The sequence below is a fragment of the Bos indicus x Bos taurus genome, chromosome 13 (genome assembly GCF_003369695.1).
Source record: "Bos indicus x Bos taurus breed Angus x Brahman F1 hybrid chromosome 13, Bos_hybrid_MaternalHap_v2.0, whole genome shotgun sequence".
In the NCBI taxonomy this organism is placed as follows: Eukaryota; Metazoa; Chordata; class Mammalia; order Artiodactyla; family Bovidae; genus Bos; species Bos indicus x Bos taurus.
The window spans coordinates 38918016-38933868 of record NC_040088.1 but is presented as its reverse complement, the minus strand read 5'-3'; the positions used below and the strand labels follow the sequence as shown (position 1 = coordinate 38933868).

Here is a 15853-nt window from a genome sequence, read left to right as displayed (position 1 = left end):
TCAAGTTAAATGCCATTGTTCTAATCATTAGATCCTGGCATCTGAAAATAAGAGAGAATGTGTCTTCCTCTCTGCTGTGAATGACAAGCCATGAGCCATCCCTACTGTTAACTGACAGCTGTTTAATAAGCCATGTGATTGGATAAAGCTCGTCTTTCAGCCTAACTAGTGGCTCATATCAGTCCCTAAACACCTGCTGAAAGTGAAAGTCGCTCAGTCATGTCTGACTCTTTGCAACCCATGGGCTATAAAGTCCATGGAATTCTCCAGGCCAGAATACTGGAGTGGGTAGCCTATCCCTTCTCCAGCAGATCTTCCCAACCTAGGAATCGAACCAGGGTCTTCTGCATTGCAGGCAGATTCTTTACCAACTGAGCTATCAGGAAACCATAACGTCATACTCTGTTACTGCCACAGTCATAAAAATCTTAAACAAGGCTGTAAAATGGACATTTTTTTTTCCTCCCAGTTATTGAATTTGGAATGTTTCAGGTTACTGAGACAATTAAGCAAAGAATGGTTAGATATCATTTCTAAGTGTCACACCAAATGCTTTGGGAATGCCTCTTTTTTGTTGGCTTCATATGGTTTGGGGATTTGTTTTCCATTCCTATCACTGATGCAGAAGTTAGCTAAATGCAGTGATCCTTGTCTTCCAAGAGTTTATCATCCAAAGAAGGCAGTGGGATCAACCACTGTGGAACAACTAGAGAAGGCCGGACAATCAGGGACTGCATGATGGTGGGTTTCTGAATGAAGAACATCCCTGAGAGCTGGCACAATCAGGGAGAACTTCCTGGGGAGGTGTTCCTGCTGGTCAGAACCCTCCCATGATAAGAGAAGACAGACCATGAGCTGGCTCTGGACTATGACAGGTAAGCATCAGGGTCAGTCCCTGGAGGACCTCAAGAGGCAGTGGTGGGGGACCTCATGCCTTGCGATACATGTGGTGACGGAAAATGAATGAGCAAAGAGACAGATGAAAGTAACCTTTGAGGAAGGTTAATCTGGCTGTAGTGCACAAAATGTGGGGGGAAATGGGGAGAATAGTCTGGCCATTCGTCTGTGAGGCTGTCTCAGTGATTCTGGGGTAATGGTCACAACCTCTCCTAAAAAGACACATCTAGAAAAAAATTGAGGGGAAATAACAGGACTTGGTGATCTGAGGAATAATGAAGGTATCTTTGGGGTTGGAATATGTGGTTCTCCCTGTTTTCCAGAAAAACCAATGACTTTGAGTTGGCTTCGGGAGCTGCACTCAAGACTAAAGGAAGCAACGGTTGTGAAGGAGACCCTGCACAGGCTTCCTAAAGGACCAACACGCTTCCTTTATGGGGGTGCTCCTCACCCACAACCCTGCCATTCCACTGTTAAATGAAACATACTTCCTTATCATTATGTGAGCCTCAGCCACTCTACAAATCTTACAGGAATAACTTCCCACCTTCTCTGGAGGCTTGATCCCAGAGCTTCGGACCCCGAGCCCCTCATCAGGCCGGAACGACTGATGGCCTGGGTGTGGCCACAGAACCGGGTTCCGTCAGGACGCCTTCAGCACCCTTGGTGAGCAGGTCCAACTGCAGGTCAGCCAGTCTCCCATGGGTCAGGTTGCAACCCTTAACAAAGCAGACCCGGTATTCTTCTCACGGAGCACAGTATCCAAAATATCCTTTGTAATGAAGCACATTTAAAGGTTTCTTTTCAAAGCATCCTCCCAACTACTGAAAACAACTTTTTTCTCTACTACTTTTCACAGTGCAGGATAGCACTAACAACCTTGACCACTCATGTGTCTAAAACACCATTCTAATGAAAGCGATGATAAATTGATTTTGGCTGTCAAAGGCCGTTTAGATTTGGCAAATTTGGGGCCTTCAGTGTGTTCACCTGGCTAAGTCATGCCCGGGACTGCAGAGTTTCTAGTAAGGACACAACACTCCTGAAGTCCACTTCCAATCTCTGAATCCTGGGAATGTGAGTTACGCCCCAAAACCAAACACTGTGATATTGTCATAAGGCCTTGTAAGCAATGAAGAGATGGTTAATACAGTACATGACACCAAAGATAAATTATCCAGCTGCACCTCCCATAATTAAGAAGGAGGCATGAAATCAAAGGTAGAGACCTAGACAAAAAAAAAAAAAAGGAAAGCAGTTATACTTGTAATTCTGGTTTTCTGGCTATTCTTGTTTGGCAGACAAATGTTGGAGGTTTTTTATCTGTCGGCTCTCCCTATAAGTTCTCCATTTGGTGAACTCTTATGTAATGTTTATGCTGATTTATTTCTTTTTTTTCAAATTTTTTTTCTTTCCCTGAGCCCAATTATCTTATAGACTATATTTTTAATGTATTTGTTTTTAATTAGAAGATAATTGCTTTACAATGTTGTGTTGGGTTTTGCCTGTTTCTTTTAAAAACAGTAAAAAAAAAAAAATCCTCTAAAATGAAGTATGAAAATCTTTAGAAAGAAAATTCAGATGAAACTGTCATTTTCTGAGCCAGTTTATTTGGAAAGACTCATTACACAGACTTAAATATCAGTGAAAGAAATGGCCCATTTTCTAAGTCAAAATGTCTGTATTGTTCTGAAAACCTGTATTTGAAACCTGTCACATGAGTTCAAATTTAAATGAATCGCTACTTTCTAAAAGGGCATATTTTTAAAAGGCAAAGGATAGTTGCCATGTGTAGGGAAATGATGGTATTTAGAATTTAGTCACCAGTTTGAAAACTTAAATATCCTACAATCTTTTCTGGGGCTTTTCTGGGCTGCCCCATCCCCAGGCAACATCAGAAGCCAGACTGCTCTCTCCTGCAGCCCGTCTGCTCCTCCTCTGGATCCCCACGCCCTCCCCATGCTGACCTTCAGAGAACACAACTTCTCTTGTCCTCTCTTCTCTTCTCTTGCCCAGCGGTCCTCTCCCGTCAAGTGGAGGGGCCACTGGGGAGTATAGCTTACGTAGAATCTACTGAGGATGCGGGGCCACAGACAGGGGACCCAGGCAAGAGGGAGTCTTTCAAGGAACCCTGGTTTAAAAAAGACTCTTGGTGTCATGGGCTGAACTCACATCGACATCCTCACTTCTGTGCCTCAGAAAGTGATTGTGTTTGCATGCACCTCAATGTTCATAGCAGCAGTGTTAACAGCCCAGATATGGTAGCAAAAGAAGTGTCCATCAGCTGATGAATGTTTTCTATTGCCTGCCAAGGCAAGAGACGCAGAAGACGTGGGTTCAATTCCTAGGTCCAGAATATCCCCTGGAGAAGGAAACAGTAACCCACTCCAGTATTTTTGCCTGAGAAATCCCAGGGACAGAGGTGCATAGTGGGCTATAGTCCATGGGGTTGCAAAGAGTTGGAGACAACTTAGCAACTCAACAACGATGTATCTATATAGTCACATCTTCTCCATCCATCATATATATATATATAAAGCCACCGAAAGTGAAAGTCACTCAGTCGTGTCCAACTCTTTGCAGCCCCACGTACCATACAGCCCATGGAATTCTCTAGGCCAGAGTACTGGAGTGGGTAGCCTTTCCCTTCTCCAGGGCATCTTCCCAACCCAGGGATGGAACCCAGGTCTCCCACATTGCAGGCAAATTCTTTACCAGCTGAGCCAGAGGAGAAGCCCCATATATATATATATATATATAACTGCTCAGCCATAGGAAAGAATGAAATTTTGCCATTTGCAATAATACAGATGGACTTATTATTTTGCTTAGTGAAATAAACCAGAGAAAGAAAAATACTGTACTTCTCACTTATAATGTGGCATCTAAAAAAATAAAACAAACAGTCAATGTAATAAAAAAAGAAACAGACTCACAGATATAGAGAACACACTAGTTGGTTACCAGTGGGGAGAGGGAAGAAGGCAGGGGCAAGACAGGGGTAGGGGATTATGAGATACCAACCACTATGTATAAAACAGATAAGCAACAGGATATACGGTACAGTACTCCTGGTATTTTATAATTACTATGAAAAGTATAATTTTTAAAAATTGTGAATCACTGTCATACACGTTAAACTTACATAATATTGTACATAAACTATATCTCAATTAAAAACTTTATAAACTCATCCCTCACCCCCACCTCCAGTGTCTGTAAAGAGGTAATTAAATAAGAATGAGGTCATCAAGGTGGCCCTGGTCATATCTGACCAGTGTCCTTAGAAGAAGTGTTCAGGACAGAGGAAGGGTCACCTGAGGACATGGGAGAAGATGTCGACATGCCCAGGAGAGAGGCCACAGAGAAAACAGCCTGTCATCACCTTGCTCTTGCACTCCCAGCCTCCAGGACTATGAGAAATAAGTTCCTATTGTTGAAGCCGCCCCACTGGTAGTGTTGGTTATGGTAGCTCAACACACCTGGTGTGAGTGTGTGCCCAATTCGACCTCACTCCTCCTGCCAACTCAAGCTTTTCCATCATCCCAGGCCTGATAAGTGGCAGGTGGTATGACAGGACCCTGGCAGAGCTATAGACAGCAGACCCACCAAGTCATCAGAGTCCAACTTCCTCTACCTTCCTGCTGGGATGTGCAGAGGCCACAGGTATGGGAAGATCCAGCCAAGATGAAGGCCTGAGCGGAAGAGCATCGAGCAAACCCTCTGCAGGACCACACACCCTGCCTGGGAGAGCTGGTTCCTCCAAGCAGAGTACCTGAATATAGATGCTGTGATGTGGGGAAAACGGGATCAAACTGGTTGATCAGAATTCAGACACGAAAGGAAAGATTGAACTTGATTCATAGAATAACAGAAATTTCTGTCCCTGAGACAAAAACCTTGGGAACAGATTTGCTAGTTTTTCATTCTTAAAAATAGAATTTAACTGTCACATCCTCACACCAGGATGGGTTTCAGTTCTGAAATCAAATGTGTCCTTGTTCACAATCAGTGTTCCATGGCAGTAATCAGAAGATGAAAATTTCACTTTCTGTCTCTTTTTCCATGTTCATCTGGACAATGCGTTGCTTTTCCTTTGAGCCTGTTTTAAACTTTCCCTATTTCTTCATTTTCTTTAAAACCAAAGGCTTCACATTTTAAGATAAAGATGAGAAAGAAACATATTGTTTATGGTGCAAAGAATCCCAGATCTCTCTCAATCACTGATATACTCTCAACCAATGTATTTCTATGAGTGTAAATGTCTCAATAATTTATTTATGAAACAGCAGTAAATCAACACGACCTCATCAGCGGACACTAACTAGTTGTGTTGTCTAGAAAGTGCTGATGTGGTGCTGTTGGTGTTTCCTTCTGATGAATGGAGGGGAACAGAAATAGAATTTCTTGGCACTGGATGGCTGTGTCTCCACACATGCAGTCACTTCCTTCCACTACAGGAGAGGAAGTGTCAATCCACGTGGCTCCAGGAAGATTAGATGCAGGGAGGACAGTGGTGGGGTGGGAAGAAGGTGGGAGGTGAGTGCTGGGAAGTGGGGTCAATGGAATCAACACGGATGACAAGACGGGAGCAGCTAACACTTGGTGTGTCTTGGGTCACAGCTCTCGACTGGCTGACGGCCGTCAACAGTCAACAACGCCTATCAGAGGTGCTGTTCCTGTCCTCACTCGAAGCTGTTTCTTATCACTTGGTTGATGTTCTTCATTGCTTGTTTCAGCAGCTCATCAGACTGAATCGACTGCATGTCAGGCACTGCGGTAGACTCCAGAATCGCGGCCGTGAGCTAAAAGGACAAAAATATTAACATCTGGCCTTGCAACCTGTTATTAGCATCTTGAAGCTGTCACCTTAGGAAACAGGATATAATAATCCGATTTCCTGCATTTTTAGGTTACAATTAAGATTTGAGTTATGTTTTGCCTTCATTGTTGTTCAATGACTAAGTTGTGTCCAACTCTGCAACCCTGTAGATGTGGTCTGCCAGGCTCCTTTGTTCTCCACTGTCTCCCACATTTGACCTCCTAAGAACCCCTGAATGATGACAGAATAAACAGGATGTGTTTTTCTCACTCAAGGAGTAGTACGTGTAGCTAGACCCTTAATGATTGGGCTGCATTCCATCCCCTGGGTGAGTTCTGTGTCTCTGGTGCTTGGAGAGAAGTTCTTTCTCTTCCTTTGGAAGCAGTATGGGATGCAAACTCAATTCTTGGGAATTTTGCAGCCATTTCATCACCATGAGGGAAATAACAAAGATGAATCATGGGATTGGTTAGCAAACCCTAGAGAAATCCAAACAATCATTGCCAGGGTACTGCTCAAACCATACTGTAAGGATAATGTCCACTTCCTACAGTTAGACAATTGTGTATTTTCTTTTACTGGATAGTGTTAATGTTAGTCACACAGTCATGTCCGACTCTTTGTGACCCCACGGAATGTAGCCGACCAGACTCTTCTGTCCACGGAAGTCTCCAGGCAAGAATACTGGAGTGGATTGCCGTTTCCTTCTCCAACGGACAGTGGTCAGTGTCAAATCACTGACCACATGGAAGAGTAACTGAATCATTTCATTTTTTATCTATCCATGTTACAGCTTACTGAAATTTACTTATCTTGCAATTATTTAAAATCGTGAGGAAAAATTTTATATGTTGGTTTAATAAGGATTACGAGGTTGCAGTTTTCAAAATAACAGAATATAACAATGAAAAACATTTGAAGATTACTGATCTAGAAAGCATCACAAAACATCCATTCCAAAGCAAAGTTATCTGAAATTTGGCATTTTAAAATTTATTTTAATATTTTTGTCATTTTTCTCAAAAGAGTGATCAATGACAAATACCTTTCATGTTTCAATGGTGAAGTATGTATTATTTGGTTTAATTAACTAATAATTGCATCATAATTTCCAGTGATGATCTTTCTTGAAGCTATACCTGTGATGATATTTATTCTGTTGGATTTTTTAAAAATCTCCTCAGAATAAATGTTTTAATATTTTTTAAGTAGTGTGGTTCATACACATTTTAGATCTTCCCCTGTGGCTCAGAGGGTAAAGAGTCTGACTGCAATTCAGGGGACCCAGTTTCAATCCCTGGATCTGGAAGGTCCTTGGAGAAGGCAATGGCTACCCACTCCAATATTCTTGCCTGGAGAATCCCATGGACAGAGGAGCCTGGTGAGCTACAATCCATGGAATTGCTAAGTGTGGACACGACTGAGTAACTAACACACACGTACACACGTTTTAACAGAAACATAAAGCATTTTGATAGAAACACACATATGTACATGTACTTAGAGATTTTAACTTCTAGGACCTTAGAATGAATTTGGAGTTCTTATTGTCTTAAATAATTTCAGCAAACATACAAAAGAAAATGAATTAAGTTACAGTAGGTGGTAAAACTGTACAGTGTACAGTCCATAGATGTAACCATCTGGATGCCTGTGGAGAGGAGCAGAATATAGCTTTAACTGATATGTTCTGGTCTGAACAGATGTTTCCAAACCCACATGGAGGATGTGTCTCTGAAAATAACACACCAGTTCCAGGGGTAACATTAGAATTGCTAGCAACAAACTGCTATTTGCTAAAACTAATCGAGATAGAACATCAGAAGTGTTTTATAGGGGAGAGGGTCATAACGCACCCTCATTGAGAGGTACCCAACAAATATGTATAAGTGCAGCCACACTCACAATCATGTTAACAAAGATGTATAAATCCTGCAAATAAGGCAAAAGGATGGGTATTTGTGAATGTGTTTGTGTGTGTATTAAAATTATTTCACACATGAGAAAATCCTCCCTGGCAGTAAGTTTCAACATTCCTTCTCAGCTGAAATCTAAGAATAACATTTTCCCTATTGAGAGGCATTCTGTCCTCGTCACACTCCTGAACTGAAAAGCGATCCCACCGTTTACATGCCATCATCCTACCCTTTAACGTGCAATGACCAGCTCTTGCCTGTTTAAGTGTGACAACCAACCATCCAGCATCTTGTCTGTAAGTGCTACCCCTATTGCGTAAAACCCGGAGAAGGCAATGGCACCCCACTCCAGTACTCTTGCCTGGAAAATCCCATGGACGGAGGAGCCTGGTAGGCTGCAGTCCATGGGGTCGCTAAGAGTTGGACGTGACTGAGTGACTTCACTTTCACTTTTCACTTTCATGCACTGGAGAAGGAAATGGCAACCCACTCCAGTGTTCTTGCCCAGAGAATCCCAGTTGGACGTGACTGAGTGACTTCACTTTCACTTTTCACTTTCATGCACTGGAGAAGGAAATGGCAACCCACTCCAGTGTTCTTGCCCAGAGAATCCCAGGGATGGGGGAGCCTGGTGGGCTGTCGTCTATAGGGTCACACAGAGTCGGACATGACTGAAGTGACTTAGCATAGCATTGCGTAAAAGCAAAAATCAGAGAGGAATCTGTAAGATGGGGAAAGAAGAGGAGGAGAAAAATGATCACAAATAACGATTTGCATTTGTTTTACATGTGGTTTCTTTGCGGGGGTGGGGGGGCATGATCCCTAAGGCAGGAATGAAGTAAAGGGGACTGGGACAAAATGGTGATTTCACCCTGAACATACAAGCAGATTACCAAAAGCAGGTATTTGTCTTTATGAAGAAGTGAGAGGAATCCAAAGAAGTTATATATCAACTTCTAATATATTCAAATTTGACATAATAAGTTGTGGATGCTTTAATTAATATGGGATAAAATATACAAGACTAAATAAAACATCAAGGTAAGAAGTCAACATGGGAAGTATTTGTCTGAACGTTTTATAGTTTTTCTGATGAGATTAACAATTGACATAAGAAAGTCTGTTTTTACACAAAACTGGAAATACGTGTAAATGGTGTCCTTTTTAAAGCAGGTTTCTCAAGTGGCTCAGTGGTAAAGAATCCACCTGTCAACGCAGGAGATGCTGCTCTTGTTTCTGGGTCAGGGAAATTCCCTGGAAAAGGGAACGGCAACTCACTCCAGTATTCTTGCCTGGGAAATCCCATAGACGGAGGAGACTGGGGAGCTACAGTTCATGGAGCTGCAAAAAAGTCAGACACAACTTAACTACTAAACAACAACAACAAAGAATCATTTCCTTTCAATGATTCTAATATTCTTGTTTCTCTCTATTTCAGAATGCTGTCCCCAGTGCCTACTAGGATTAAATTAGATTTTTCCCTCAAATTAGGAAGTCTGTGTTATTAATTTCCAACAGATGAGTAAAACCAAACTAAATTGCAAAGTTTATTGCTTATTTTTGTTAACTCCCTTACCTGTTGGTGTCAATTATGATTTAGGGTTAGAGGCAGATAGCAAAGAACTGACATAAACTCAATAACCAGACAGCTCGGTTCTTGGAGTTAAACTTTGAAAAGGAATCTCCTCGTACATAATGTAATTTGCTTGACAACAAAGAGGGAATATTTTGTAACTGGACTCTCTAAAGAATACCTTTATGGCTTTGAGTAATATACGGCTTCTTACCAGAGTAAAGTGAACTGAAAGTTATATAAAATTAATTCTAAGCTTTTCAATTTTCCCTTGAAGAAGAAATCTCTCTATTGCACTCCTGCATGTGCAGAATGTGGGAATCAACTGAAATAAAGGAGGTTTCCAGGGTGCTGAGACACAACCTCGAGCCGTATTTCATTGTCTGGCCAAATATTTGGGAAGCAAACCAGAGCACAGACGTGGGGCTAGAACTGTAAACAAATAACTGGTTATCTAAAACTCCAAAGCCTGCAGAGTTAAGCTTGGACTTTACCAGAAACAGCCAGCAGGCTCCCCTACAAGAATCTGGGTGTCAGTCTGTCCTGAGGCCATAAATCCCATGAGCCTGATGTGCTGGGACATAGATTTCTCTAACAACCTTCTTGCCTTTCTTACCCATGCCAGACACTGTGATCTGCTTTCAACCGTCAGAGACCAGCACAGATGCTGACGGACAAGAGAGGCCCTCCTTGGTGTTTATCAACCTCAGTGAGTTATGTGAGATGCTCTGCGTTCCTGAACGTCCTTTTATGGTTATTAAGGACATACAAGGACCTAATGCTTAAGGGGCTTCAGAAACGCCGCCCCGCGCACCACTTTGGCATATTGAGCATTTCTGAGCTGGAGGTCTGGAGAACCAGCAGACACAGGAAGGGCTGTCTGACCTCCCATTTGCTATCCAAAAGCAAGTCATCAAATTCCCATGAGAAGGGTGCCCTCCCTGGACCAGGAAGATCAGAATGTTCTTATTGATGCCTAAACGAACCCATATAAGCCACCTGCTAAAATGAACTGAATCATCCATTAGACTCCCCCAAAATATCTCCCAGTCCCTGTCCCACAATGTATCGCCCCCAATCCAAGCCTCTTCTCCTTGTCACCTCCCTACCGTTCCTCATTCTTTATATAACAAGCATATCAGCTTTGGAAACGCAGAGCTTCTTCAGATCTTCATTTTTCTTCTGAACACTTCCCTGGGCACATAAAAGTATTCAACACAATTTGAATGCTTTTCTCCTGTTCATCTGTCTTGCGTCCGTGTGATCCATGGGTCAGTGGTGAGTCTAAGAGTGTGCAAGGGAGGTTTTCCTCTTCTATGAGCTCACCTTGTTTTAATGCTCCTTCAGAGGAGTCCTTCTCCCTCACACACTTCTGAAGCTTCTGTTTCTAACAGGATGACCGCAGGGCTCAGTGATGGGGTTGGGTTGGGAACTTTCCTGGGAAAAGCCTCTCCTCTGACATCTAAATAAGACATGAGTAAACCTTGAAAGACGTTGTCCATTCCGCCAAGCACATGGCAGAATCTCCTTAAATATTTGTGAAGTAAATATCTGTCAACCCATTAGTTCTTCACATGGAAAACGCAGCAGAGGTGGGACTCTGTCTGTGGGGCTGACAAGCCATTATGGGTCAGCTTTTCTTGTATTTGGAGTTGACTAAACTGCTCATCTTAAAGTGAAAAAGAATTTATCTGAAGTTATTTGCTGACTGTGCACAATTTGCCTCTTCAGAGTGATACAGTGCAATACAGTTGGGGTTTTTTTAGGAAAACATGAAAAAAGAAAAAACAAAGAGAAAATTGTACTTCTCTCTTTAGGAAAAAAATGTAATTCTTCAGTAATAAGCCCTAAGTTGAAACGGATATTGAGAGGTATGTATGTATATATATATATATATATATATATATATATATATATATATATCTCCAGTATCAACATGGTCTGATGGTTTAGTTGCTCAGTCATGTCAGACTCTTGCAACCCTATGGACCGTAGCCCACCAGGCTCCTCTGTCCATGGGATTCTCCAGGCAAGAATACTGGAGTGGGTTGCCATTTCCTTCTCCAGGGGATCTTCCCAACCCAGGAATCGAACCCAGGTCTCCTGCATTGCAGGCAGATTCTTTACCAACTGAGCTATGAGGGAAGCCCAATATCAACATAACTGAAGGTTTTCTGGTCATTTTCTACTTAGATGCATATCTATGAGACACATCATTCAATGCTTGAGCATCCAGCTCAATAGACACTAAACCTCCTTCACAGCAAGCAGTGTATGAGACACTGGACACTGTGATAATGTGGAATAGATAATGCCCAGTTCACACTTATTGAACTTATTATATAATACTTATTATTAAAGTAGAGAAGTCCTATTAGAGAATTTCACTTCAGTTTAGTCACTCAGTCGTGTCCAACTCTTTGCGACCCCATGGACTGCAGCATGCCAGGTTTCCCTGTGCATCACCAACTCCCAGAGCTTGCTCACATTCATGTCCATCGAATCGGTGATGCCATCCAACCATCTCATCCTCTGTTGTCCCCTTCTCCTCCCGCCTTCTATCTTTTCCAGCATCAGGGTCTTTTCCAATGAGTCAGTTCTTTGCATCAAGTGGCCAAAGTACTGGAGTTCAGCTTCAGCATCAGTCCTTCCAATGAATATTCAGGACTGATTTCCTTTAGGATGGACTGGTTGAATCTCCTTGCAGTCCAAGGGACTCCCAAGAATCTTCTCCAACACCACAGTTCAAAAGCATCAATTCTTTCATGCTCAGCTTTCTTTATAGTTCAATTCTCACATCCATACATGATTACTGGAAAAACCATAGCTTTGACTAGATGGACCTTTGCTAGCAAAGTAATGTCTCTGCTTTTTAATATGTTGTCTAGGTTGGTCATAGCTTTTCTTCCAAGGAGCAAGCGTCTTTTAATTTCATGGCTGCAGTCACACCATTATTTTGGAGCCCAAGAAAAGAAAGTTGTCACTGTTTCCATTGTTTCCCCATCTATTTGCCATGAAGTGTTGGGACCAGATACCATGATCTTAGTTTCCTGAATGTTGAGTTTTAAGCCAACTTTTTCACTATCCTCTCACTTTCATCAAGAGGCTCTTTCGTTCTTTGCTTTCTGCCATAAGGGTGGTGTCATCTGCATATCTGAGGTTATTGATATTTCTCCCGACAATCTTGATTCCAGCTTGTGCTTCATCCAACCTGTCATTTCACATGATGTACTTTGCGTATAAGTTAAATAAGCAGGGTGACAATATACAGCCTTGATGTACTCCTTTCCCGATTTGGAACCAGTCTGTCATTCCATGTCCAGTTATAACTATTGCTTCTTGACCTACATACAGATTTCTCAGGAGACAGGTCAGTGATCTGGTATTCCTTTCTCTTGAAGAATTTTCCAGAGTTTGGTGTGGTCCACACAGTCAAAGGTTTTGGCATAGTCAATAAAGCAGAAGCAGATGTTTTTCTGGAACTCTCTTGCTTTTTCAATAATCCAACAGATGTTGGCAATTTGATCTCTGGTTCCTCTTCCTTTTCTAAATCCAGCTTGAACATCTGGAAGTCCACGGTTCACATATTATAGATGTTACATTGTTCCAGCAGCAGCAGCAGCACCTTGTGAGCTGTGAAGACAAAGAAGTTTGCCCAATGGCACCCAGCTAGCAAGCTGCAGAACACTTTGGATTAAAGGATTCTCCCAAAACAACACCCACTGTACATATCCACGGGGGTGAGGCAGTCACAGAGGTTTATGTGTTGTGAGAGGACAATCTGTGTCAGACTGTGGGATCATAATGGGCAGTGACTTTGAGGATCGGGAAGGCTTTTTCTAAGTTTTATTTTCTCTTATTTTTTATTGGAGTAGAGTGGAGTTACAATGTTGTGTTACTTTCTGCTGTATAGCACAGTTATACATATACATACATCCACTCTTTGTTAAATTCTATTCCCATATAGATCATTACAGAGTACTGAGAAGCGTTCCCTGTGCTCTAGATAATATAGATATTTATGCACTGTATAGATTATAGTCCATAAAATAAAAATATAAGTATTGTATAATATATATGATATGTTATATATTAGATAAAGTATATTACATATTATTGCATATTTTTATATAGTAGATACATTATTTGATATATACTTATATATATTCTGTTTATTGTGATTATATCATTATAATACAAATACTATACTATATAACATGCTATATAATTTATAATATTGAATATTATATATGCTATATAATTTATATATCATGTATATAATATAAATTGTACTATATATGTATATATACTGTACTATTTATATTATATATAATATATAGTAGTTATGTGTAATTGTCCACTATTATAGCATGTTATATAACAGTGACCATCCCTGTGAAGCAGATGATCTTGGTCACTGCCCTGGAGCCCATCTCTCTCCTGCCAAGGTTACTGGCTGCCCTACTTGCTGTGTAGGTCTCTCCCTGCACCCCCAGATGAATTGCTGCACCCCATCCCTCCCAGCCAGCCTGAGTCTTGTGGTCTGATTTGTTTTACAGCCTCACAGTAGCTCTTGTCTCATCGCAGAGCAGGTTCAACTAAGGTTGAAAATCTGGCTGTATTTGTTCAGGCTGATATCCACCCAATACCAACTGGCCACGCAGTCCCCACATTGCCACTCATCCTACCCTTGTACCTACAGGTCACTCTTCAGTCAGGCAATCCAGAAAGACTGTCCAGCTAGTGCTAGCTTAATGAGTCAAATCCTAAGAACCATGAAAACCTCAATATTTGAAAAATGAATATGTTTTCAATAATCAAGGTCTGAACTGTACCCAATCATGTTCGCCTACTGGCAAAAGTGAACGTGAATGTCTCAGTAAACCTAATGAGATGTGAAATAGGAGACTGAAGTCATGAGCGTGAACACGCTCAGGGGAAAGATCCAGAGCCCGCGTCTCTCACCTGCCAGTCCTCACTGCCCGGCCGGGACGACCCCTCTGGTCCTCTGTCCTAGGTGACCAATCCAGGGCAGTACTAGCCCCACCCAGGATTCTGGCCCTGAGAAAAGGTTTCACTTAAAATAACACATTTGGGAGAAACTCTTCTCTGCTGAAAAAGATGAAGAATCTTACCTAAAGCATCTAAGCTTGTAATTCAGATGTCTTATTCTTCTCTTAAATGTGTCCAAAAATCTTACCCTTGATACGGAACTTATGTGAACAGGGGGACCAATCATCAAAAAGAATGCCTCTCCACACATTCTTGCTAAGAAGTGGGCTGGGGAGGGGGGTTCAGGCTAACTCCACCAGCGAGGAGCAGAGCCTGGAGGAAGACAGCTCTAAAATAACAACCAGACATTCCCTCTTCATTTAAACCTCCCTCACAGGCTGTTAACATTCCATCGAAGTGGTTGACATATTTGTAAAAATTACTATATTTCTCAGCCTTGGGGGAGGCCCTGCCTGAGAAACAGCAAGTGGGCTGCCTTTGAAATAAAGTCTCAGATCCAGAGCAAGAAGATGCCATGCACCCAAGAAACCCAGGTCCCTATGGGGAAGTGCAATTTCCTGTTGGGCTCTCCAGTTCCCGGGGAACCCAGGACCCCAAGGGTACAGGGGTCCCAGGCCACTGGCCCATGGGGGCCCCACACTTTGACATCTAATTGCAGTGTTTCTCTCCCTGAACCCGAGTCACCCAGCTTCTTCTCCTGATCCCTGAATTCTGCACTTCCCTCATCAGGTTGCTCTTGAGAATTCCTGCCATCCCACCCTGGTCCCAGCTTCCTAGAGAAAGTGTTTTAGACACTTTTATGAAGTAGAAGGAAGGAGGAAGCCCAGCTCTTGGATGCCCTGTTTCTGAGCTCTGCAGCCTTTAACCTTAGATGGAGAAGGGCCACGCAGAAGGGATGACCAACCCCAGCCTCCTGATGTGACTGTGACTGGACAACACCAGGGAGTGATTGGCCCATGCTTCTGGCCATGGACTCTGACCCACAGGCTGTAAACTCATCTGTGGGCACAGGGGGCGGGTCAGGGACCAGCCAGGTCAATGGGCCTCATGTAAAGAGGGTGGTGCAGAGCTCTGGACAGGACTTGCTTCAGAAACATGAGCTTTTAATATTCATTTGGCTCCTAGTTCTTAAATTCCCATCAGAGGTATGGCAGGGGCTTCAGAGATGAACTTATTTACAAAACAGAAACAGAGTCACAAATATGGAAAACAAACTCATGGTAACCAGGGGGTAAGGGAATGGGAGGGATAAATTGGGAGATTGGGGTTGATATATACACATTAGTATATACAAAATGGGGGCTTCCCTGGTGGCTCAGATGGTAAAAATCTGCTTGCAGTGCAGAAGGCTCGGGTTCAATCCCTTTGTTGGGAAGATTCCCTGGAGAAGGAAATGGATACCCACTCCACTATTCTTGCCCGGAGAAATACATGGACAGAGGAGCCTTACTGGCTACTGTCCTGGCGTCAGAAAGAGTTGGATACAACTGAGCCTCTAACACGTTCACTTCACTTCATATATAAAATAGATAATCAACAAGGACCTACTGTACAGAACAGGTAAGTCTACTCACTACTCGATAATAACCTACATGGGAGAAAAGTAGGTACACATATATGTATAACTGAGTC

At 42.3% G+C, this 15853-nt stretch overlaps 1 non-coding gene across 1 annotated transcript; it reads right to left on the bottom strand.

The window, feature by feature from the left end:
• Nucleotides 1-313: 313 nt before the first annotated feature.
• On the bottom strand, nt 314-386 carry TRNAC-GCA. The gene has a single exon. It is a non-coding gene; the product is annotated as a tRNA-Cys (tRNA).
• Nucleotides 387-15853: the final 15467 nt, after the last annotated feature.